The following is a 24446-nucleotide window of genomic DNA, read 5'->3' as shown; positions in this document are numbered from 1 at the left end:
AGTCTGGCCTGTTATGGTTTACAGTTCAGTTTTTGTCTACATATTTGTATTATTACTTTATGATCACTTTATTCTGCATTTGGTAAGGGCTTGTCTATGTTCTACATGTGTGATTGAGTTTAAGTATTCTGCTAATGAGTCATTTCTATATAGGGATCTATAGAAGCTTGGTTTGCTCTGTTTTCCTAATAGAAGGTAGGGCCTAATGTAAGGTTTGCAGGGTCTCCTTTTCATACAGTTAAAACTGTTTGAGTGCTGGAGGTTAGTGCTGTTTTGGAATGGGAGGTTTATTATATTTTAATTGTAATTTAGTTTGCTCATTGTTTTCTGAAAACCAAGTCCACACCCTACATGATTTACAATAGTCCTAATATCATATGTGTTACAAGTGTCTTTTGGGATTTTATGCAGGGTTTTCTGGTTGACACCACAGCAGTGCATGTAAATATAATATACAAGCTGTTGTGATATTTTTACTTGAAAAGACTGTACTTTTAGTGTGTGTTTTTTCATGGAAAATCTTTTATTATACATGCATAATTTGAAATTGTGTGTGTAGAGGACCTTGATAGGGGAAGGCTGGGCACAAAGCTGTAAGATTCACTGAGGGTGCCTAATACCCTTGCACTGACCCTGATTAGTAAAAGAATACAAATTAAAGGTAAAAAAAAACCCCTGAAAAAACAGAATGAGGAGGGGCCAGTCCAGTAATTGTTTGCAGAGGGCTGCAGAATGGCCTTGCATGGTGGTGCCCTGTAGGGATGTGCAGAGCAAAATTTTATGTTCATATTTTTTATGTCCGAAAGGGGGTCCCACTTGCGGCCAATATGGACATAAAAAAAATCCAATGAGTTGGGTATATGTACATATGTGCAAAAAAAAAAATTAAACCCCCTCACCCTCCTTAATCCCCCCCCCAGACTTACCACAACTCCCTGGTGATCGAGCGAGGAGTGAGGACGTCATTTCTGCAATCCTTGGCGAGAAGCATGTGACGTCGGTGGCATGTCGAGTGACGCGGCGTCACGTGATTCCCGGCTCGTTCGCGCCGGACGGCTCGTTCGGCCCAAAAAGAACTTTTGGCCAGCTTGGGGGGGCCTCCTGACCCCCCCAAGCTGGCCAAAAGTTCTTTTTGGGCCGAACGAGCCGTCCGGCGCGAACGAGCCGGGAATCACGTGGCGCCGCGTCACTCAGACGCGACGTCACGTGATTCCCGGCAAGTTCGCGCCGGACGGCTCGTTCGGCCCAAAAAGAACTTTTGGCCAGCTTGGGGGGGCCTCCTGACCCCCTCAAGCTGGCCAAAAGTTCTTTTTGGGCCGAACGAGCCGTCCGGCGCGAACTTGCCGGGAATCACGTGACGTCGGCGTCACGTGATTCCCGGCTTGTTCGCGCCGAACGAGCCGTCCGGCGCGAACTTGCCGGGAATCACGTGACGTCGCGTCTGAGTGACGCGGCGCCACGTGATTCCCGGCTCGTTCGCGCCGGACGGCTCGTTCGGCCCAAAAAGAACTTTTGGCTAGCTTGGGGGGGTCAGGAGGCCCCCCCTAGCTGGCCAAAAGTTCTTTTTGGGCCGAACGAGCCGTCCGGCGCGAACGAGCCGGGAATCACGTGACGCCGGCGTCACTCGACGTGCCGCCGACGTCACATGCTTCTCGCCAAGGATTGCAGAAATGGCGTCCTAACTCCTTGCTCCATCACCAGGGAGTTGTGGTAAGTCGGGGGGGGGGGGGGGGGATTAAGGAGGGTGAGGGGGTTTATATTTTTATTTTGGCTCAACAATCGCGATTTCCCACATATCGAACATATCTATGTTCGATATGTGGGAAATCCGATCGTTTATGTCGAATCAATTTTTTAAGTAAAAAAAAAATATGAGTTGCGTTTTACTAATGCGGTCAATCCGAATGCACACCCCTAGTGCCCTGGGTGATACACTGGCAAGGTTCCCATGTGAAGTGACCACCACGCAGTGGTGCCATGTGGTGATGCGCTGGCAGATGATGGGGGAAGGAGAAAAGAGGGGGCCCCTGCAGCTCCAATTCAATGGAATCTTATTCCTTTTGAATTGAGGTCTTTGGATGATGTTAAGAGATTTAAAATAGAATTAAAAGTTTTTACTCCATCGTGCCTATAATATGTAACACCTTGAAGTATGTGTAATACAGTTTTCAGAGAATAAGAATATGAGACTATGGTTAGGTTATTAGGAAAAGTGAGAATATTGTGAGCAGAGAAATTGTTATGAGTTTCCGTTAATACCAACTGATGAGCAATAAATAACCTGATTTAGGGTTAATTTATACCATTATATGGCAGTATTCTTTGTTTGTTTCTGTGAAACTAAATTTTGTTTGAAGTGTGTGTTTATTATTGTTTTTATTATGTATGTACATTTTGTTCATCGCCTAGGCCTATTTTGTGTTAGGCGATTAATACATTTTAATAAATGAAAATGAAATGAAAATGAATGTTTTTTGCAAGGGAGTTGCGAATATAAGAGTTTAATAAATAAATAAATATAAATTGGCCCCTGAGCGCTGGAGTCCCTCGCTATGCCTCTGATCCTGACTCATTCTTCTAAAATGCCACCTAGTGGTCATTTCATGGTACTACATAATAACTATTGCACACTTGCTAATGGGTAAACACATGGATGATGGCAGGGTCTCCCCCACGCAGATGGTTTTATCCACTGGCTTAGCATAATAATGGACATCCAAAGGGGTTGTCACATAGGGAAAATGAAGGGGAACAAGGAGAATGAGAGGAGCAGGGAAGATAAAGGGGGGAATGGGGAGGAGGAGGAAAGAAGGTTAAGGGAATGATGGGAGGGGGAGAATAGTTTATTTAAAATTAACAAAAAAAACAAAAAAAAACCTGTCAGCATTGTTACCAGCAAGAGTTGGTTACCCACGGAGTTCGCCAACAAATCTGATATGAAAGCACATGCTCTGGCTCCTTACTACTGGTGCCATTAAACAGTCACTGTCTGAAGGTAGAAGCCATACTGTCGTGTCCCCCCCTCCCCCTCTCTCCTTCCCCAAAAACACCACTCTGCAGAACCTTGGGGACTGCACCTTCTAGTCTGTATACCAAGGATTTAAAGTCCTACTCATGAATGGTCCCATTCCTTGGCAGCTTGAGATAACCTCCCCACTGGTCAGCCATACATTACAAAATTAGCACACAACTCCCTGATTCAGCGAGAAGTCAACCAGCAGAGAAAAAGATTTTGAGAAATATCTTTAGAGTTATGAACCATGTAATTGGAAAAGGGAAGCACTTTACTCAGACCTGTAATTGTAAAAATGCAGCTAAATATACAGGGCCGTAAAAACTAGGCAGAGCTCTTGGCAAGGAGGAAAAAAATGAGCAGCTAAGCTGGCCAATGTCATACCGTCCCTCTTGCCGGTCCCACATTATCTCACTGTAGTGTCCCAGATAAGGAGGGTATTTGGAAAGCCATCCCCATGGGGGAAACAGCATTTTCCTTGTGGAAATGGTTTTTTTTTTAACATTAACCAAACTGCGTTTGGGCAAACATATGCATATAGTGCCACCACACTCGTGACTTTTCCCGCAGTGTGTACATGTGGTGGGAAGGGATCTGCACACTTTTTAATGTACAAGTGTTTTATCTTGGGGAAACTACCTATACGAAATAGCAGGTGTAAATGTGTGTAGGGAGCTTTCCCAAGATATTTTTCAAAGTGAAAGAACATGTGTGCGTATTCACTTTGAAAACTGGGGCAAAATCTGCAGGTAAAAAGCACTGGTGGACTTTGCACCAATGCGGGAGGTAAGCCAGCACAACCCTCTGCATTTGGGGGGGGGAGGGTGTTAATAACTAATGCCTTCATTGGCATGAGAGGTTGCCAAGGCATATGCACAGGTGAAGATGCACATTTTTTTTGTGCGCACAACTCCTGACTACATCAGCAGTAAAGTTTGCACACAACTGGAGATTAAACTGTGTGCTCTGCTGAGAGCAGCTTATTGCATCGGCACCTGTGAAAGGGAACTGATTTCTGTATGTTTGGAAACTATTCTCTCTTTACTTTAGCTTTCCATGACTGTTAATCTGAGACCATTACATGTGCTCTAATTGTACCCGACTATGATATGAAGGGGATATACCCCTAGCAGCAGCCACAATTTTTTGGCTGCATGTATCCTCCTGGAATGTTTTGTACTTTTATTTTATTGTATTACGTTATGATTTCTTTGTTACTTCAGATGTATGGTTAATTGTATAATTTATGTAATACTAAGGTGACCTAGAAATATGAAGTAAAAGTTAAAAAAATAAATGCGTGACGCTGCATCTTTTCATATTGAAATTTGACTGCCAAGCAGTCAACTGCTCCTTAACAGGTGAATTTTCAAAGGAATCACATATGTAAATGCGATATACTATCATAGGAATTTTCAAAAGCCATTTACGTGTGTAAAGTACACTTACACGAACAAATCCTATGGACATTTCAATGGCAAATATTGTAGCAATTTTCAAAAGCCCACTTACACGGGTAAATGCTTTTGAAAATCAGGCCCTTAGCTTTCTTAGATCACTCCTTATTTTGTCTAATCCCTCTGGAATATCCACTTGCAGATCTTAGCAACATCCAGAAAAATAGAAACCTTTCCTCTTCCACAGTATTGTTTGCAATGGTACTGAATAGAATCTGCCCCAGGATTGAACTGAGACATTTCATGCACCAACTTTCTTTCATCTTTGATCCTTTATAATCTGGTTCCTTTCCATCTTCTTCTATTCCTTTATGGTTTTTTTTTAAGTTTGTTTTTGCGTGGCATTCAGTATGTTCCATTACACTCCTTACTGTGGCAAATGCTTCCCACTGTTGCTTAGTTCCGGCCTATTTATCTGAGCTTATTACTTTTTATACCCCATCTTTCACTTAATGCTGATCATCTCCATACAGTAGCTTCCTTGCACTTCCTCTGCTCTCCTTATCCCATCTATACAACCTTCCCCTTCTATCCCTTCAACTGACATCCTATCAAAAATGAACTGGACAAGCTTTTAAAGGAAAATGGCATTGGCAGATAGGATGATTTATATAAATGGTCAACAGCCATTAAGTGGAGACACGATAAAGCCCCAAATTAGAACTCTGATAACCAGTGTACAAAACCCAGCAGGACTGTAAAATCCAGGAACACTTAAAAAGCCTGGTCACTATCCTAAATACAGAAAGATAAAAACATACAGTGGGCTTCCCAGAATTGGAGGATCCCAGGTTTCCTTAAAAAGCACCAGGAATTTGTCGCCTATGGTTATGTGAATAACCTGGGGACTGATGCAAAAAAAAAAATGCACTGAAAGCCTGCTTTCCTAACGCGCCCCCCAGGCACCTCTCCTGGGGGTACCATGCAATATTAAAATTAGGGGACACGCTGTCAAGGAGGTGCTAGGGTCGATTGCGCCCCTAGCGCCTCCTTGACAGTGGGTGCCCGGGAAACGTCGACTGTCCATGGCTGTCCGCCGGTTAAGAAAATGGACGCTGAATTTATCGGCGTCTGTTTTCCTAATCGGCGCACAGCCACGGGTTCAGAAAATGGACACTGGTTTACTGAGTATCCGTTTTCCGAACCTGACTCCCGGCACATAAAATTTTTTTTTTTTTTTTTTAAATCTTTCGTTCCTCTAACTTGGTCCTGTACTCAGTAAGTCCCTCGCAGCCATCCTAGGCAGTAGAGGGCGCCTAAGCACCAGATGGCAGCCCAACCAACAGCTGGGATAGGATTTTGACTGAACTGCAGAAATTATAGCCAAGATCCTGGTACCCATACTGAGAGACCTTCCGATCAGGGACAGGCCACAGGTCTATGCAAGTCAGTGGCCCATCCTCTAACTTAATATCGTGGCGATATTAAGTAAGGAGGATGTACAGAAAAGCAGTATTTTCTGCTTTTCTGTACAACATTTTGGGGGTGCTCAGAAATTAACACCTGCTCTGGGCAGACGTTAATTTCTGAGCACAAAAATGTGCGTATGGGACGCACATTTTTTTTTTTTTTTGCATTTGGGGTGACTAACTAATAGCCTCATCAACATACATTTACATGTGATGAGCGCTATTAGTTTTGCGGCGCGTTGGGCGCGCGTTGTGGAGGTGCTAATCCCCTTATTGCATAAAGGGATTAGGTAGCACCTACACAACCCGCGTCCAACTGTGCGTTAAACAGTGTGCTCGGCTGAGTGAACTGTATTGCATCAGCCCCCTGGCAGGGAATAAACTGAGTAATCACAGGTGAAACTGCCAGAGCACAAAGCTGGGCACACGTAAAACACGAATGATTCATAATTACCCGACTTTTAGGTTTATTTTAAAATCCAGGCGCGCACCAAAACTGGGAGATGGGCATGCATCTAGCTCATACACGTTCACCCGATTTTATAATCCGCCCACATACGTGCACAAGTACCACCGGGGCCTGGGGTCCTGGGGCAGGGCTAAGAGATAGGCGTGTGCCCAGGTCTATTTCAGCGCAAAGTTACTTCTGCTGCGGATGAGGTGTGTACAGCCGAACAAAACAATTTCTAGCTGCGTAGGAAGTGCTTAAGGGGCCTGGGGTAATGTGTGTGTGTGTGGGGGGGGAGTGCAAGCTAAAAAAAACAGGGGGGTTCAGAAGACCTAGCTATAGACTGGGCAATCTGGTGGAAGAACTGGTGAAACTGGTCATGGCCTAGATGCACTTCTCCCACTTGTGTGTCTCAAAGATGACACTGCCTGATGTGCGCATACACTCTTAAAATTTGGAGCACACATACATGCGCCTGGCCTATTTTATAACATGCTCGCGTACTTGCATGCATGATATAACATTTCAGCGCTTCTGGCAGCGTGCCCATGTGCCATCTTATGTAAAACTGTTTATTAAAAAGAAAACAGCATGAACATTTGACATACGTGACTCCGAAGCATGTCAAACAATAACAAACAGTTGTTGAAAAATAAACTTTTTGTATACAGAACTTCCCCCCCCCCCAGTGGATAACCACCCCCTTCCCCCCCCCCTCCCATCCCATCCTCTAAGCTGACTCCTGAAGGCCAAGAAACAAAAAGGCAGGAAAGGATTATTTTCCGTCAAATTACACACATTCAGGGGTAATTAATTAGCTCACTTCTAGCCCTGGGGATATCCTCTGCAAATAAGAATGCTAAATATTGATGAACTTACACTTACTTTTAAACAAACAAGTGGTAGTTTGATTTCCATTTGCATATAGGCATGTAATTTATTTCTCCAAAGCCAAAAATTTGGAGGGTCCCACTCACACCACTGCAGGAGAATGGCCCTCTTAGCAATCAGACACGCCTTACGAATCAATAGTCACATATCCCTCCCCCAAATCTGAAAAGAAGAGGCCACATCAAAAAGAACACTCTCAGGAGCAAAAGTCACAGATTGACCCACCAGAATAGATAGATATCTTTGAACTTTACCCCTCAAAATTTGAATGGCAGTACAGGCCCAAAAGCAATGTCCTAGGGTACCCAACTGACTGGCATTTACTGCACAGTTCAGAATCCAAATAGTCCACTCTATGCAGCCAGGCGGGAGGTAAACATGCCCTTTGTAAAAATGTATATTGCATCTCCCGTAAAGTTGCATCCTCTGTCAATTCAGGTATGCGCTTGATGGCGTGGAGGAGAGAGAAATCAGCTAAAGGTTGAATTTCTGCCTTCCACTTAGCGTGTATCTCCACATAAGAAAATTCAGGATTTAAACTAAGTAAGGACTTACAATATACGAGAGATCCCCATCCGACCACGCCTATCGACTTGAAAAAATTCCTCAATCTTGTCCACAAAAACATTGCATAGATGAGATTTCTGTAGAGACTGTATATAATGGCAAAGTTGAAAATAAGCAAAAAAAAAAAAAAAGAATTGGGAGAAAGGGCAAACCTTGTGGACAAATCTTGATGTCGCCCCCTGAGTCCACCACTTGCGATAAGGAAACTGCTCCCTATAACTCCCATTGTGAGAAAAACGCAGCCTGTAGGCCTGGAAGAGAATCTGATTCCTGCAGGTTTTGGCCTAACTTAGTGCAGAGAAATGCCCATGCCGTATGCAATGAAACCAAAGTAAAGTTGCCTTGAATAGACGCAGGTAAATGGGATGATGAGACTATGGGGCAGGGAAGAGGGATTCAGCTTTGTAAGGAACTGGGGAAACTTTTGGGGAAAGGGGAGACTTTTCCGAAAGGATGGGCTCCACCTTAACCAGAGTGGAACCAAGCTGCTGGCATTAACTTTCAAAAAGGAGATAGAGCAGCTTTTAAACTAGAACAAGGGGGAAAGCCGACAGTCACTCAGCAGTGCATGGTTTGGAGAAATGTTTCCTTGAAGGATACTAATGAAACAGGAGAGTTAGGCCATCCCAACAGAGATGTTCCATGAAAAGCAAACATAGTCCATGTGCCTATATGTAAAAAAATCACCGAAGCTAATGATTTCCGAATTATCCCTAACAACTGGAAAGCATGTTGTTAAAACAAACAAAAAACACACTTTGAAATGTCTGTATGCCAATGCCAGTAGGTTGTCCACAAAGGCTGCATCTTTGAACAGTCTGGTACCAACCGTAATACCAGAATATTTGCATTTTGATGAATGGCCACCAATAATGGTTTGAGTGATAAAATAAATAATAGCAGTGACAAGGGGCACTCTTGCCTGGTACCACGTTGCAAAGAAATCTCGGCAGTAAGAGAACCATTTATGAAAATTTGAGCACTAGTAGCTGAATAGAGCAAATTTACCTGCAGCGAGGCACCACAAAACCCAAACCGTTCCAGAACAAAAGAAAGGTAATCCCAGGCCACATGATCAAAAGCCTTTTCGGCATTGAAACTGACCAACAATGTCGGTATTCCATGTGAAGTGCTCCACGCCAAAGAAGCCAAAGCTCATCGCACATTAAAAATAGGATGCTGCCCTCGCACAAACCCCACCTGATGCTCGCTAACCAACAAAAGGAGAACATATGCCAGCTGATCAGCATAAATCTTAGCCAGTAATTTAATATCAAAGTTCAGCAGAGAAATCGGCATGTAGGAACTGGGGTCCAGAGGATCCTTGTCTTTTTTAGGAATTTATGTACTGAGAGCTTTATTAGGGTGAGGAAGGAAGGGCTATTTTCAAGTGGATGTTCAAAAGGAAGAAGCAAGGGGGAGCTACTTGCTCCCGTAACATAAACCTTCCCTTCCACATAACCATCAGGCCCGGGTGCTTTAAATGAGGGAGCCCCAGGATCCTGTATTGAATTTCCTCCAGACGCAGGGGTGCATTTAATTTTTACAATTGCATACCTGTGAGTTGCGGGAGGGCAAATTTCCAAAAATCAGACCTGGCTGCTACATCTACAGGCTGCTGAGCATAGAGTTCCTAGAAATAGTCAAAGATTCCACACAGTCCATCTTGCGAGTTAATTTTGTGGGTTTTATCCCATGCTGCCGCAATATATTTAGCCCCTAATTTATGCTTTACTGTATTTGCTAATTTCCCAGCCTTACTGCCATATTGAAAAAGTTGAAATTTATAATAAAACATAGATTTAACCATTCGTTGGTAGAGCAAAGAATTCACGGCAGCCAGAGAAGTAAAAAAATGTTTCCTGGCTTGTTCAGAGCGCCCCTTCCCCAGGCGCGTCGGTCATGACACACCTGTTTTTCCAATTTTTATTTATTTATTTATGGATTTTACAACTTAGACAAATAATACACTTTGTCAAATAAAGTCACCTTATATATCTATTGAACTATTCATGTCTAAGCAACATGAGAAAAATAATAGAAGTGAAAGAAATTTAAACTTATTAACAATAATACAAATTTCTCATGGGCTTAATGCAAATATTCTTGACCTAGGAAAAGAAAAAAAATGGTGATCCAGAATCATATGGAGCTTAAATTATTTATAACAATTTGAAAATATAGGTATTAAGAATATCGAAGACGATTTTTAATAATTACTCTTTTACACACTAAGTGGTACACACTACTTCTTTCTATATATTAGAATCAAGAAAGGCTCTAAGCTGGGTATCTGTTATTCTTAAATCTAACTACGCATTTACTTTGATATTGTATGGTTATTACTGCTCCGATGTTCCTAGCTTCCTGACACATTGTTAAAAAGGTTTTCCTATGAAGTTGGGTAATTCTTGTTATGTCTGGATATATCCACACTTTCTCACTCATATAGTTTTTTAATCTATTAACGGAAAAGTTATCTCAATATTAAATCCCGGTCAGATGGAAAAATAAAGGATATTAATAGTGTACCTCTAAATTCAACCTGGTCCTCCGAGGGTAATTCAATCAAATCCGTGATGTTACCTATTTCTCCCAATTGCGCATTGTGACTAGACTGCATCTTATCTTTCCTTTTCTTATTATCATTAAGGAAATATATTTTAGCTATTGGGGGCATTCCTTCAAGAGGTATCATTAATACCTCATTTAAATATTTTTTAAATTGCTGTTTCAGAAGAACCAGTTTCACACAAGGAAAATTTACAACTCTTAAATTCTTGTATCTTAACTCATTTTCTGTGTTCTCTAATTTTCTGGAATTTATCAATTCTCCTTGAAGAACTTTACCTTGAACACTCTGAAACTGGGTCACCTGTTTTTCCAACTCATTTATTTTATTTGTGTGGGTTTGGACTAAAGGATATATCTGTTGAACCTGTTGCTGCGTTTGAGACATTATGGTGGATAAATTGCTAATTGTAGTTTCCAATGAATCTAATGCTTTCCAAATGCTCTGAAGCGTAATCTCCTGTTTTCCTACAGAACCTAAGTTTGAAGTATGTGTTCCCACTTTAGTTCTTGCCCTATCGGGGTTAACACTGTTCAATCCTTTTGCTCCAAAGGTGTTGAAGTCTTTAATGTTGGCAACAGTTCTTCACATCCAGCTGCTTCAAGTTCTCGCTGTCGCTGCGGGAACAAAGTAGGGTTGCCTCCACTAGACATACTATCAGTGGAACTGTCCTGAGCAATCGCCTCAACAGATAACAGATCACTGACCACCTTCCGATGGTCAATTGCATCTGATTGTATGTGCTCCTCAACAGGCTGTGCAATGGACAGCCTTCCTGGAGATGATGTTTTCACCAAGGGAAAAAACCATCAATTGTAGACTGCACATGAACTGAGGTATGAGCTGTTGAGGCCTCGGCTCATACCCTGCCCTTGCGTTTAGTGTGCGGCATTCCAATCAATTTATTTCTTCAGGAAATAATGATGGTTTATTGCCCACTCTTCTTATTTCTTTCTGGATCAACCGATGAAGGCTGCGATGAGATCATAATAGTAATAAGTATGGATTCAGATTAAACTCTTTTAATTTTATAAAAGAATAAGGTAATGCTCCACCAAATGACACTGAGCCACGCCCCTTTGGCGCGCGTGGCTTCGGCAGTACGCTGGTGCTGCCTGCGCCCCGCAGGGAGGGCGTTTTTAAAGCCCTCCTGCATCTCAGCTAGATGACGTCAATCGCGATATTCAAGCAGGCAATAATTTCAGGCAATCTGTATGGCCGGTAGGCGCTCCTCACCCCCAGATAACACTGGGCAACAATGAAAGTGTTACTGACCTAAAAAGGTCCTACTCTGTAGTATCTTGATGTGCTGAACACGAATATGACCATGAAAAGTTTTTATTGGCTCTCGTTTTGAAGATATTTAATATAGTTCACTTTCTATGTTTAGTCATGTAAATTTATCCAGTAGGACTGTAAATAAGCCCAGAATGATGTAATTTTGCATAATACCATCATGCACACATCATCCAAAGTTTATTACATCATTTTCTGATGCAATGCAGTTCTACTGCCATGCTGCTGCTGAGTAAGCTGATGTCAGCAGTGTACTATATGAAGTCCAGTCAGAAAGGGTGAGCATTTGAAATATTCATGCTGGCTGACTACTGCTGGACACTCCGCAGAGATGCTCCCGAACAGGTGTACAAGAGACAAGCAAAGAAATCTAAGACGTAGTCTATGACTTCATTTTTCAAACAGTATTAACCGTAGGTCTCCTACTATTGGCATACAATTCAAGATGTAATTATATTATTGCATATTACAAAAAAACTAGAGCCAATTTTGCATTTTCACAGTCACATTCGTGTTTAGCACATGGAAATGTATAAGAATTGACTAATTTCATTTCCATAACATGGCTTTTGTGAAAATTTGTTGCCCAGTGATAATAAGGCAGTCATTTCTCACCACTTGAGCCTCAAAGATAGTCCATGAGGAGGGCATTTTTAAAGCCCTCCTGCGTCTCAGCTGGATGACGTCAATCGTGGTATTCAAGCAGACAATAATTTCAGGCAATCCGTAGGGCCGGTAAGCACTCCTCACCCCCAGATAATAAGACAGTCGTTTCTCACCGCTTGAGTCTCAAAGATAGTCCATGAGGATGGCATTTTTAAAGCCCTCCTGCGTCTCAGCTGGATGACGTCAATCACAGTATTCAAGCAGACAATAATTTCAGGCAATCTGTAGAGCCGGTAAGCGCTCCTTACCCCCAGATAATAAGGCAGTCATTTCTCACCGCTTGAGCCTCTCTGATTTTCCAATTTTAATATCTTGGCATCAAAAGCCCTACATCTATGGACTACATATGCAATAATCTCACCTCTAAGCACTGCCTTTACTCATTTCCCAAAAAAGAGCTGCCATGGTCACATGCTCCTGAAACTCATCCCAGCACTGCTGTAAAAATTCTTGAAAGTGTTTGTCCTTGGCAAGAAATGCTGGGTGGTCATTGCTCCTGCCACCACCTCCCCATAGTATGTAAGGCATGATTGGAAATTGCCATAGGACTAATCTCTGCAGTAGGCACTAGGGAAAACATATTTGGCAATAGCAAAAGATAAGCAAGGTAAGACTGAGAAACATGCAGCCGAGAAACATGGGTGTAATCCTGATCCATTGGGTGTAAAATCTGCCAGACATCTAATAAATCCAATTTGTAACATAGCATGGGGATGCCCTTAAATTTCAGAGCCGCTTCCCTTGGACCTGGGCATGACTTATCCAAATGAGGGTCACTTACCATATTAAAATCACCTCCCAGAACCAAAAAACAGAGGCCATCTCCCCTAACAGCTTTCAGAGAGAGAGAGAAAAAATGCAGAATCATACTGATTCAGAGCATAAACATTATAACTAGTAATTGGTTTCCCCTGCAAAAAAACCCTTAATAACTGTCCTCCTGGATCGGTGATTGTTAGGGATGTGAATTGTTTATCTGACGATTGAAAATATCGGACGATATTTTCAATCTCGTCCAATATCGGGGGGTCCCCAATAGCGATAGGAAACCCCACGATTAATTTTGTGGGTTCTCTTATCATTATGGGGGGGGGTGGGAAGAAAGGGCACTTACAAAAACACAGCCCAACCCTTTAAAATTAGTTCTTTAGTATCCCCAACCCTCCATACCCCTCCAAACCCCCCCAAAAAATGTTTTAAGTACCTGGTGGTCCAGTGGGAGTCCCGGGAGCATTCTCCCACTCTCGGGCTGTCGGCTGCCAGCGCCGATGGCCCTTTGCCCTTAGCATGTGACAGGGTATCCGTGCCATTGGCTGGCCCCTGTCACATGGTAGGAGCAAAGGATGGCCGGCACCATCTTTAAAAATGGCATGGGCCATCCAGTGCTCCTACCATGTGACAGGGGCCGGCCAATGGCACGGATACCCTGTCACATACTAAGGGCAAAGGGCCATCGGCGCCATTTTGTTTACTGGCAGCCGACGGCCCGAGAGTGGGAGAACGCTCCTGGGACCCCCACTGGACCACCAGGTACTTAAACATTTTGGGGGGGGAGTTGGAGGGGTCTGGAGGGTGGGGGGATATTAAAGAACTAATTTTAAAGGGTCGGGCTGTGTTTTTGGGTTATCGGCTCGGCGCAGCCGACAAAAAAAACAAACGATTGGACCGCGAGAAAAATAATTTCCCGAGAGTCCACGAATCCAAAACCGATTCCGGTTCCGATTCACATCTCTAGTGATTGTTGCGCTGTGTTGGAAGGAGAGTGATTTGTGCAGTAAAATTGCCACTCCCGCTTTATGAGAGCCTGAAGATGCCCAGAAAACATTGCCTACTCACAATTTATGTATCTTGCTATGCCTCAGCTTCAGCTACAGACCTCCGTGCTCCAAGATGGGCCTCTCCGAGTGGCCCGCGGAGAGACGCCGCCATTCAGCGCCGTGCCCCTCCCTAGGTGTGCACACATCAGTGTCACTTATGAAGGTCCTGTGGCAGGAACTTGGCTGCGGCTCTGGATGAAGATGTCGCCGAAGCTCCGGTATTTAAGGCCAGGCTCAGCTTCCAGGGATCGCCTTTGCAACTGTTTCCACGCTGGGCGTGTACAAGTTGCCTCCTGGTAATTCTCCTGCATTCCTGGTTCCTGATCCCTGTTAGTTCCAGTTCCTGTTCTCCTTTGTTCCTGCATTCCTGATTCCCAGCCCTTCATTGGATTGCCTTCTCGGCCACGACCTCTGTTTTGCCTGATTATGCTATTGACTCATTCCAAGCCCGAACCTCTGCATTGCCTGACTACGCCATTGACTCTCTCCAAGCCCGGACCTCTGCATTGCCTGACTACGCTATTGACTCTCTCCAAGCCCGGACCTCTGCATTGCCTGACTACGCTATTGACTCTCTCCAAGCTCGGACCTCTGCATTGCCTGACTACGCCATTGACTCTCTCCAAGCCCAGACCTTTGCATTGCCTGACTATGCTATTGACTCTCTCCAAGCTCGGACCTCTGCATTGCCTGACCACGCTATTGATCTTCTCCTCACCCAGACCTCAGCCTTGCCTCACCACCGTTCCTTGCTTGCCGCTGGCCCTGACTCCAGCTTGCTTTACGACGCCTCTTCAGTCTACGTCCTGGACTTGGCCTATTCAGGCTTCGGCCTGTTCTTGCTCAGGTACACCCTGTCTGACTTTGGTTCTATTGGTGCCCAGGTCTCCAGGACTTTGCCTCGTCCAGTACAGACTCTTCCATTTCACTGTTGCTGCCTCTGGACCTCTCTACCTTTCCACCGATGACGACATACAGAGGCCCACCTAAGCCCAGCCAGCCCCGGTACCCAAGGGCTCAACCTGTGGGGAATGAGGGCTAGTACTGGTGAAGCACCAGCCAGCCTCCCATCCTTCAGCCCACTCTGCCTGCCGACGGTGGTGACCCGTAGGATCCCTCCTATGGGTAGCGTCAACCCCACCTCGGCCCAAGGGTCCATTTCCGGTGCAACACATTATGGCATTTACTGCATGAACGCTGTTTACTGTGTGATAAAGCCCTAATGCAGCTTAGTAAATGACCCCTTTAATTTGTCATTCACCACTGTAATGGTTGGGAAGGCAACCATTACAGTGACAATCCAATCTTTTCCAGCATTAAACTCAAGCTGATATTTCAGTATGGATGTATACAGTACCAAGGGAAAGGTAAAACTTCTTTTTATTTATAAACATTGATATTCTGCCTGTGTATAAATATAATCACTGATCCAGTCCAGTTTTTTTTTTCCTGTGTACACATTAGGTAAGGAGATCATGAAAGAGATTGTCACAATTAGAACAAAGATGTATTTATAAGATGGATTCTATTGCACCTTGTGGTTTAAATTGTAATATCGCATAGCATAGTTTTTTGGTAATAGGTATCATTTTTTGGTAATTTATACATTTCATTCTAGAAGCAAGGAGAGCAGAATATTTACATAAATGTTCATGAAAACTGGTAAATTTCCTATTAACTAGGACTAGATGAATTTTAACAGTAAAAATTTGGAAGATCTGAACACAACTGTAGAGATTAGGTGAATTTTAAGTGATAAATCTTGAATGAAATGATGGTACGAGTAGGCTGTATGGGACGCAATGATAACATGAGTTTGTTTTCCATTTGGGGAAACCATGGGGGAGGAGTTCAGTGACAAAGTGATTATGTAAATGTCCTTATATGGAGGAGTTGATATGATGATGATGGTGTGGATAATTAAGAAACCTACAGGTAGATTTGAAAGATAATATCACTTAATGATTGGATGCTCATAATTGGAGGTGTGTTCTAGTATAAGTCCCAGGTATTTGTAACATTGTAAAAAAAAAAAAACAAAAAAAAACAGCACGCTGTAGCAATTGGTGTTTGGATATTTATTTTATTTCATTATGGGGCTGATGTAATAAACCGGGCAAAACCTGCTTCAGGTTTTTGTTTGGGTAATTGTGCGTGATTTTCCACGCTAATCTTACGCACATATGCAATAATGCATTTGGCACGGAAAAAACACACGCACACACCAACGCAAAAACCCGTGGCAGGTTTTGCGCAAGTGCATGCAAATGGCATGTAAAGGAGCCAATTATCTAATCACGGGCTGTACTGGGAGCCACGCTAGAAGGGAGATCGGTTAGTGTGGGGTTAGTGCACTGAAACTATCCTAAGACAAATAAAGAACTCATGAAATACAACATAATTCTGATGTGTGGAAACATACTTGAAGCACAAAGCACTGAGCCCCCTGCAAAGCAAAGAAGTGGTGTTGATGCACTAGAAACCAAAGAAACAGTAGTGCGCTAAGGCTGTCTTGAGGAAGTAATAATCATCACTAGATGCCAAGTGCTCTTAAGGATTAGAAACACAGCAGAAGGTTTAAAATAGTGTGAAACATATTTGAAGTACCAAACATGCCTGAAGTACTTAAACAACCACTGAGTTGCCAAAAATATCTTTTAGTTTTTATGAGTAAATATAAGTAGATTTGTTCTTTCCTGGAGGCTATAGGATGGATTAGATGATCCCTTTGTGTGTCATCTACCTGTTCTAGAATTCAAGCACACCAAGGGCCGGATTTTAAAAGCTGTACAAGCGTAAATCGCCTTATGCGTGCCAGGCCTATTTTCAAAAGGCCCGGTGACGCGCGTAAAGCCCTGGGATACGTGTAAGTCCCGGGGCTTGCAAAAAGGGGGTGGGAGGGGAGCAGGGTGGTCCGGTCCTGGAGGCAGGGTGGTCTGGGGGGCAGGGCAGGGTCAGAGGCTCCCAGCACAGCGACCATTTGCTGCTGTGCCGGGGATCGTGCGCCAGCAGTCGGCCGGCATGTGTAACTTACTTCAGCCTCAGGGCTGGAGTAAGTTTTAAAACAAAAAAACAGAAGAAGAAAAAGGGCGGGGGGAAAGGGCGGGGGAGGTAGGGGAAGGGAAGGTGGGGTGGGGGGCGTAGGGAACGGGGGAAGGCAGCGCGGCTCGGCGTTCGCAAGGTGCACCATTGTGCACCCCCTTCCGCGCGGACGACCCCCGATTTTATAACTTGCCCCGGGTAGCGCGCAAACATGTATGCCCACGCGCTGTTTTGAAAATCTACCCCCAAGTGTATGAGCTCAAGAACCGTTAAGATATTGACCTGAAAGGAATATTTATGCCATAAGAGATTTTGGATCCTATGTACTAGAGATTTGCTCCCATTTTATGCATATGGGAAAAATGCATACTAGTTAGAGCTAGAAAAAAGGGAGAAGATGTTCACAGCCCCAAAGGCATCTAATAATACTTGGGATAATGACACACCTTAGAGTTTTTGAAAACAGCACATTCTAACACACCAAATCCAGTAACCCTAGGATCACAGGAACATAGACTACCCTAGGGACATTGGCTACCCTAGGAGGATTTATATAAAGCATCCTTCAGGCACTTAAAAAAAATAGAACTGAGTTATGCTTTGGAAATCAAAGTGGTCTCAAAAGAATCTGAATACATATGAGGCATTGGTATGTTGTGATAATCTGAAAAGTACCAAAGTTCTGACTAGGAAGTTGTCTTAAGAAAGAAAAGCAATCATGACATGCAAAATACTTTTGAGGCATTGAAGCAAAGCGCAGAGACTCTTCAAAACAATGAAATGTTGCAGAGGCACTAAAAACCAATTAAGCGTGCTTGTATTAAGGTTATCTCCAAGAAGATGTAATCACAAGTCAACAGGATTTCTTGAATGATTTTAGAAGCACAATGATATCATCAAAACACTGGAACACATTTGAGATACTGAACGTCCTGAAATGTTGAAAAACCACGGAGATGTTGTAATTCTGAAGCTGACTTCAAGAGCAAACATTCACAAGAGGGTAACACTCTTTCAAGATACCAAAGTATTCTTGAGGCATTATGCAGTGTCAGTTTCAAGATACTGAGACATTGCTCCATGCTGCCATGTGAAGGCCGTGAGTTTGATTCCTGGGTCAGATTTTCCATTCCTCGAGCTGGCCAGGGCTAGGGATTCTGTGAAGGCAGCATTCACAGCCCTTGGAGTGGGGGTGAAGGCATGGAGGGAAGAGTGCCTCAACTATCTCTGAACAGTGACACTTATTAGTCAGACCTGGTTTTGATGGGAGCTATAGACGATGCCCCTTGTTGAGGACTGTCACTGCAATGAGCCAGGAGGGGGGTTGTTAAATAGGGAAACAAAATACCCCAGGTTGTTGTGAATGAAGACTCATGTTGTTCTAGCCTAATAGAGGCTGGTTCTGATTGAGCTGGAAGAAACTGCTAGGCCAAAAAATAAAGATACTGAGACAGCTTTGAGGCACTGGGTTACTCAAACACCATCACAACAAAATTCTGTCATGGGTGTCTTGAGGTTTAGAAATACTGAAAAGGCATCGAAGCTTTCTCAAGGGACTGTCATACAACTGCATCCTGAAAACATCACAGCAAATTCTGAAAAAGTATAGGTAGAGTAGTACTGAGAAAGGTTACCAAAATCAAACAGAGTCTTCACTATTAGTACTATGACATGAGATGTATGGACCTAAATATGTGTACCCTAGAGGAGAAGAGGGATACAATAGGGAAATCTAAATACCTAAATAATGCACAGGAGGCAAGAATTCTTCAGTTGAAAGGGAGTATGACAAAGTGTACCAACAAGTCCCTCATACTATCTTAAGAAATCCAGCTCTGGGTTTTAACCCAGTCATCCTTAAGGCATAATGCCACAATTGATTCTGGGTGAAGGGAGGTACCCTTCACCCTACCATAAGAACCCAGACCTAGAAAGCTTGGGGAGACCCTCTGGGAACTGGTAGGACCTCATGATACACCTGGATGGAATGTGTTTACCTGATAGTTGTGCCTGACGTAAGATGAGCTACTATTTTGGTTTCTGTATCTTTGAAAATAAATACAAATTGGTTTAGTCTTATTGTGCTCCTGAGCTATTTCTGAGACTGCAGCAGGTCCGAATATGCTACAGGGAGTTCTAGAACAATGGATCATAGTATAAGGCTCCAAGAAACTTATGTACAGTAAGGATATTAAAAGTCACGTGGTTGATAACCACTTAGTACATGTGTTAAATTGCTTTGTATTAAGCCCCGAATGTGGAGCAAAATGTGTGCTATGTAGTGCATATGTGGGTACTTTATATATGCTAAACATTTAAATGGTCTGCTTATGACTTCAGTAGTGTTGGTACTAGGAACTAAATTTAACATGCACTTTTACTATGAAAAATTTAGTTCGTGTTCAAGGTTGTAAATAAATGCCAGTTCGCTATGATAGCAGTTTAAAAAAGGGGAACATTGTGACCTGGGCCTTCTCCCCTACAACTTGTCACCCTCCCAGATGAAAACCTCTCCCTAGTGAGGAAGGCTCCACCCACAGACACTCCAAGAAGGCAGCCCCACTGCAGAAACCACCCTGAGAAGACCCCCCCTTCTCAGAAGGCTCCTCCTCTCATCCCCCCACCCTGAGAATATCATCTCCGAGAAGAAACTATCCTACATCAACCCCCCTTTCTTGTGGAATCAGTGTGATTGCTGCTCAAAGCCAAGCTGGCAGGAAGTAACAGACGCTCTTCCTGCCCGCTCAGCATGGGTGGTGCTTGGAGGGATCACTGGGAGACCTTTTATTGTAGATAGGGAGCCGTGGGATGGGAGAAGGCTTCTGGGCGCTTCTCAGGAGGGAAAAATGATATCCATGAGTGAGATTTTCGCAGGAGGAGTATCCGCAAAAAGAATCTTCTCAGGACGAGTGGAGAATAGGGACTGGGAGAAGTTCCCCCAGGATGACCTTTTCATTTTGAGCCAGTTAGTTTGGGGCAACTGGGCCTATCTACTGAGAGAGAGCTATCCATGGCAAACCACACATGCGTTAATACTGGACACAGGTTTGGCCAGTGTTAATGCACGCTTAATAATGCAAATGTGTTATGCATATGTTTAGTTTATGTAATGGGATTATTTAGCCTGAGTCTGACTATTGATGAACTCAGAGTAACACAGAGATAGAATATGCAGAGGCATGACCCCGACCCTGCAGTCATAAGATCTCTTTGTTAATAAGGTCACTGACCCTGAGCTACAGCTATTTTGGGTAAATACTAGGCATGGGCATTCATTGATCCATTTGTTTGATTGGTTTCGGTGGTATGTGCGTATCTGACGAATGTATAGCGTGCACGCAGAAATGAACAGTGTGCGCTTATGTACTTGGTGTAAACATACACACACACACACACACACCATTCGTTTCTGTGCGCACACTGTCCATTCATCAGATTTGCGGGTAATGCTGAAAAAAATCAAAAAATGAGCAACGACTGCACATGCCTAGTAAATACTGACCGTGTGAAACCTGAAAGTCATGATTAGGCTGAGAGAGGGGGGACAAAGTCACTGACTCTGAGCTACTGCTATTTTGGGTAAATACTGACCTTTTATAATCTGAAAGTTGCGATTAGTCTGCGGGAGGGAGACACTTCTTCTGCATGTTAAATTTTGGTGTATCACAGAACTATATAAAAATGGTCAGAACTGTCAGAAATCAGGACCTCTTCAAGCAACAGACTTCCAGAAGTGGCAGAGCCTACTGATTCCTTGGGCCCTTGAGAATATCGTAAAGAACCTATGCTTTGCCTATTATATTGTATTCTTTTTGCCATTTGTTTATATTTGTAATCAATCACACAATTATATACCAAAAAAATATCCCAATTGTAACTTAGCTTACAACAAAATGCAAACCAAGGGAATAATGCTATAAAAATAGGATTGTTACAGAGACCCTCATATCTCAAGAGTGCTATTATGTTCACCCAGAATTGTTCCTCACTCATTTTTACATTCAAAGCAGGAACAAAAAAAGCATTATGTATCACTCAAACACTTTAATCATCGGTCTCAATATTGCCATATTCAAAATTAATTTTTTAGGAATTTTGTAATAATGCATTTAAAATATAAATTTATAAGAGCTTACATTACTTATCTTAGTAATGTTCATCCCAAACAGTCTTGAGAGTCCTTTTAAGATTTTTAATTACAGATATATCACCCCTACGTTGTGACATATGCACAGAGTCAATAACAGCCAACTGAAGATATTCAAATTTATAGATAACCCTATGCATAAAACGAAGGGCTAAATGAAATGAATGCTATTCATCCAGTATCCGCAGTCAAGATGGCATATTGCAGAGCATTATATTCCGATATTGGATTCTCTTCTACAATATTGATCAAAACCATCACGTTCTCCATTAGAATATGTTCTCCTTCATTCTGATAAATCGGCACTGGTGGCTCAATGCATTCATCAACATTGGAATGTTCTTTCTCTCTTCATTCTGTTTTCATTGATATCTTGCTGCTCTCATGCAGGAGAGGTTGTAACATTAGAGACCAAGTTGTTAGGGGCACACTATCTACTGAATCTATTATCAGGGAAGACTACAGTGATAGGGGTATACTACCGTCCACCTGGTCAAGATGGTGAGATGGACAGTGAAATGCTAAGAGAAATTAGGGAAGCTAACCAAATTGGTAGTGCAGTAATAATGGGAGACTTAAATTACCCCAATATAGACTAGGTAAATGTATCATCGGGTCACGCTAGAGAGATAACGTTCCTGGATGGAATAAATGATAGCTTTATGGAGCAATTGGTTCAGGAACCGACGAGAGAGGGAGCAATTTTAGATCTAATTCTCAGTGGAGCACAGGACTTGGTGGGAGAGGTAACTGTGGTGGGGCCGCTTGGCAATAGTGATCATAATATGATCAAATTTGATTTAATGACTGGAAAAGGAACAGTGTGCAAATCCAAGGCTCTCGTGCTAAACTTTCAAAAGGGAAAGTTTGATAAAATGAGAAAAATTGTTAGAAAAAAACTGAAAGGAGCAGCTACAAAAGTAAAAAATGTCCAAGAGGCATGGTCATTGTTAAAAAATACCATTCTAGAAGCACAGTCCAGATGTATTCCACACATTAAGAAAGGTGGAAAGAAGGCAAAACGATTACCGGCATGGTTAAAAGGGGAGGTGAAAGAAGCTATTTTAGCCAAAAGATCTTCATTCAAAAATTGGAAGAAGGATCCAACAGAAGAAAATAGGATAAAGCATAAACATTGGCAAGTTAAATGTAAGACATTGATAAGACAGGCTAAGAGAGAATTTGAAAAGAAGTTGGCTGTAGAGGCAAAAACTCACAGTAAAAACTTTAAAAAATATATCCGAAGCAGAAAGCCTGTGAGGGAGTCAGTTGGACCGTTAGATGATCGAGGGGTTAAAGGGGCACTTAGAGAAGTTAAGGCCATCGCGGAAAGATTAAATGATTTCTTTGCTTCGGTGTTTACTGAAGAGGATGTTGGGGAGGTACCCGTAATGGAGAAGGTTTTCATGGGTAATGATTCAGATGGACTGAATCAAATCACGGTGAACCTAGAAGATGTGGTAGGCCTGATTGACAAACTGAAGAGTAGTAAATCACCTGGACCGGATGGTATACACCCCAGAGTTCTGAAGGAACTAAAAAATGAAATTTCAGACCTATTAGTAAAAATTTGTAATTTATCATTAAAATCATCCATTGTACCTGAAGACTGGAGGATAGCAAATGTAACCCCAATATTTAAAAAGGCTCCAGGGGCGATCCGGGAAACTACAGACCGGTTAGCCTGACTTCAGTGCCAGGAAAAATAGTGGAAAGTGTTCTAAACATCAAAATCACAGAATATATAGAAAGACATGGTTTAATGGAACAAAGTCAGCATGGCTTTACCCAGGGCAAGTCTTGCCTCACAAATCTGCTTCACTTTTTTGAAGGAGTTAATAAACATGTGGATAAAGGTGAACCGGTAGATATAGTATACTTGGATTTTCAGAAGGCGTTTGACAAAGTTCCTCATGAGAGGCTTCTAGGAAAAGTAAAAAGTCATGGGATAGGTGGCGATGTCCTTTCGTGGATTGCAAACTGGCTAAAAGACAGGAAACAGAGAGTAGGATTAAATGGGCAATTTTCTCAGTGGAAGGGAGTGGACAGTGGAGTGCCTCAGGGATCTGTATTGGGACCCTTACTGTTCAATATATTTATAAATGATCTGGAAAGAAATACGACGAGTGAGATAATCAAATTTGCAGATGACACAAAATTGTTCATAGTAGTTAAATCACAAGCAGATTGTGATAAATTGCAGGAAGACCTTGTGAGACTGGAAATTTGGGCATCCAAATGGCAGATGAAATTTAATGTGGATAAGTGCAAGGTGATGCATATAGGGAAAAATAACCCATGCTATAATTACACGATGTTGGGTTCCATATTAGGTGCTACAACCCAAGAAAGAGATCTAAGTGTCATAGTGGATAACACATTGAAATCGTCGGTTCAGTGTGCTGCGGCAGTCAAAAAAGCAAACAGAATGTTGGGAATTATTAGAAAAGGAATGATGAATAAAACGGAAAATGTCATAATGCCTCTGTATCGCTCCATGGTGAGACCGCACCTTGAATACTGTGTACAATTCTGGTCGCCGCATCTCAAAAAAGATATAATTGCGATGGAGAAGGTACAGAGAAGGGCTACCAAAATGATAAGGGGAATGGAACAACTCCCCTATGAGGAAAGACTAAAGAGGTTAGGACTTTTCAGCTTGGAGAAGAGACGACTGAGGGGGGATATGATAGAGATGTTTAAAATCATGAGAGGTCTAGAACGGGTAGATGTGAATCGGTTATTTACTCTTTCGGATAGTAGAAAGACTAGGGGACACGCCATGAAGTTAGCATGGGGCACATTTAAAACTAATCGGAGAAAGTTCTTTTTTACTCAATGCACAATTAAACTCTGGAATTTGTTGCCAGAGAATGTGGTTCGTGCAGTTAGTATAGCTGTGTTTAAAAAAGGATTGGATAAGTTCTTGGAGGAGAAGTCCATTACCTGCTATTAAGTTCACTTAGAGAATAGCCACTGCCATTAGCAATGGTTACATGGAATAGACTTAGTTTTTGGGTACTTGCCAGGTTCTTATGGCCTGGATTGGCCACTGTTGGAAACAGGATGCTGGGCTTGATGGACCCTTGGTCTGACCCAGTATGGCATTTTCTTATGTTCT

The sequence above is a fragment of the Rhinatrema bivittatum genome, chromosome 1 (assembly GCF_901001135.1).
Source record: "Rhinatrema bivittatum chromosome 1, aRhiBiv1.1, whole genome shotgun sequence".
In the NCBI taxonomy this organism is placed as follows: Eukaryota; Metazoa; Chordata; class Amphibia; order Gymnophiona; family Rhinatrematidae; genus Rhinatrema; species Rhinatrema bivittatum.
The sequence above is the reverse complement of the archived record's forward strand: the minus strand, read 5'-3'. Positions refer to the sequence as shown.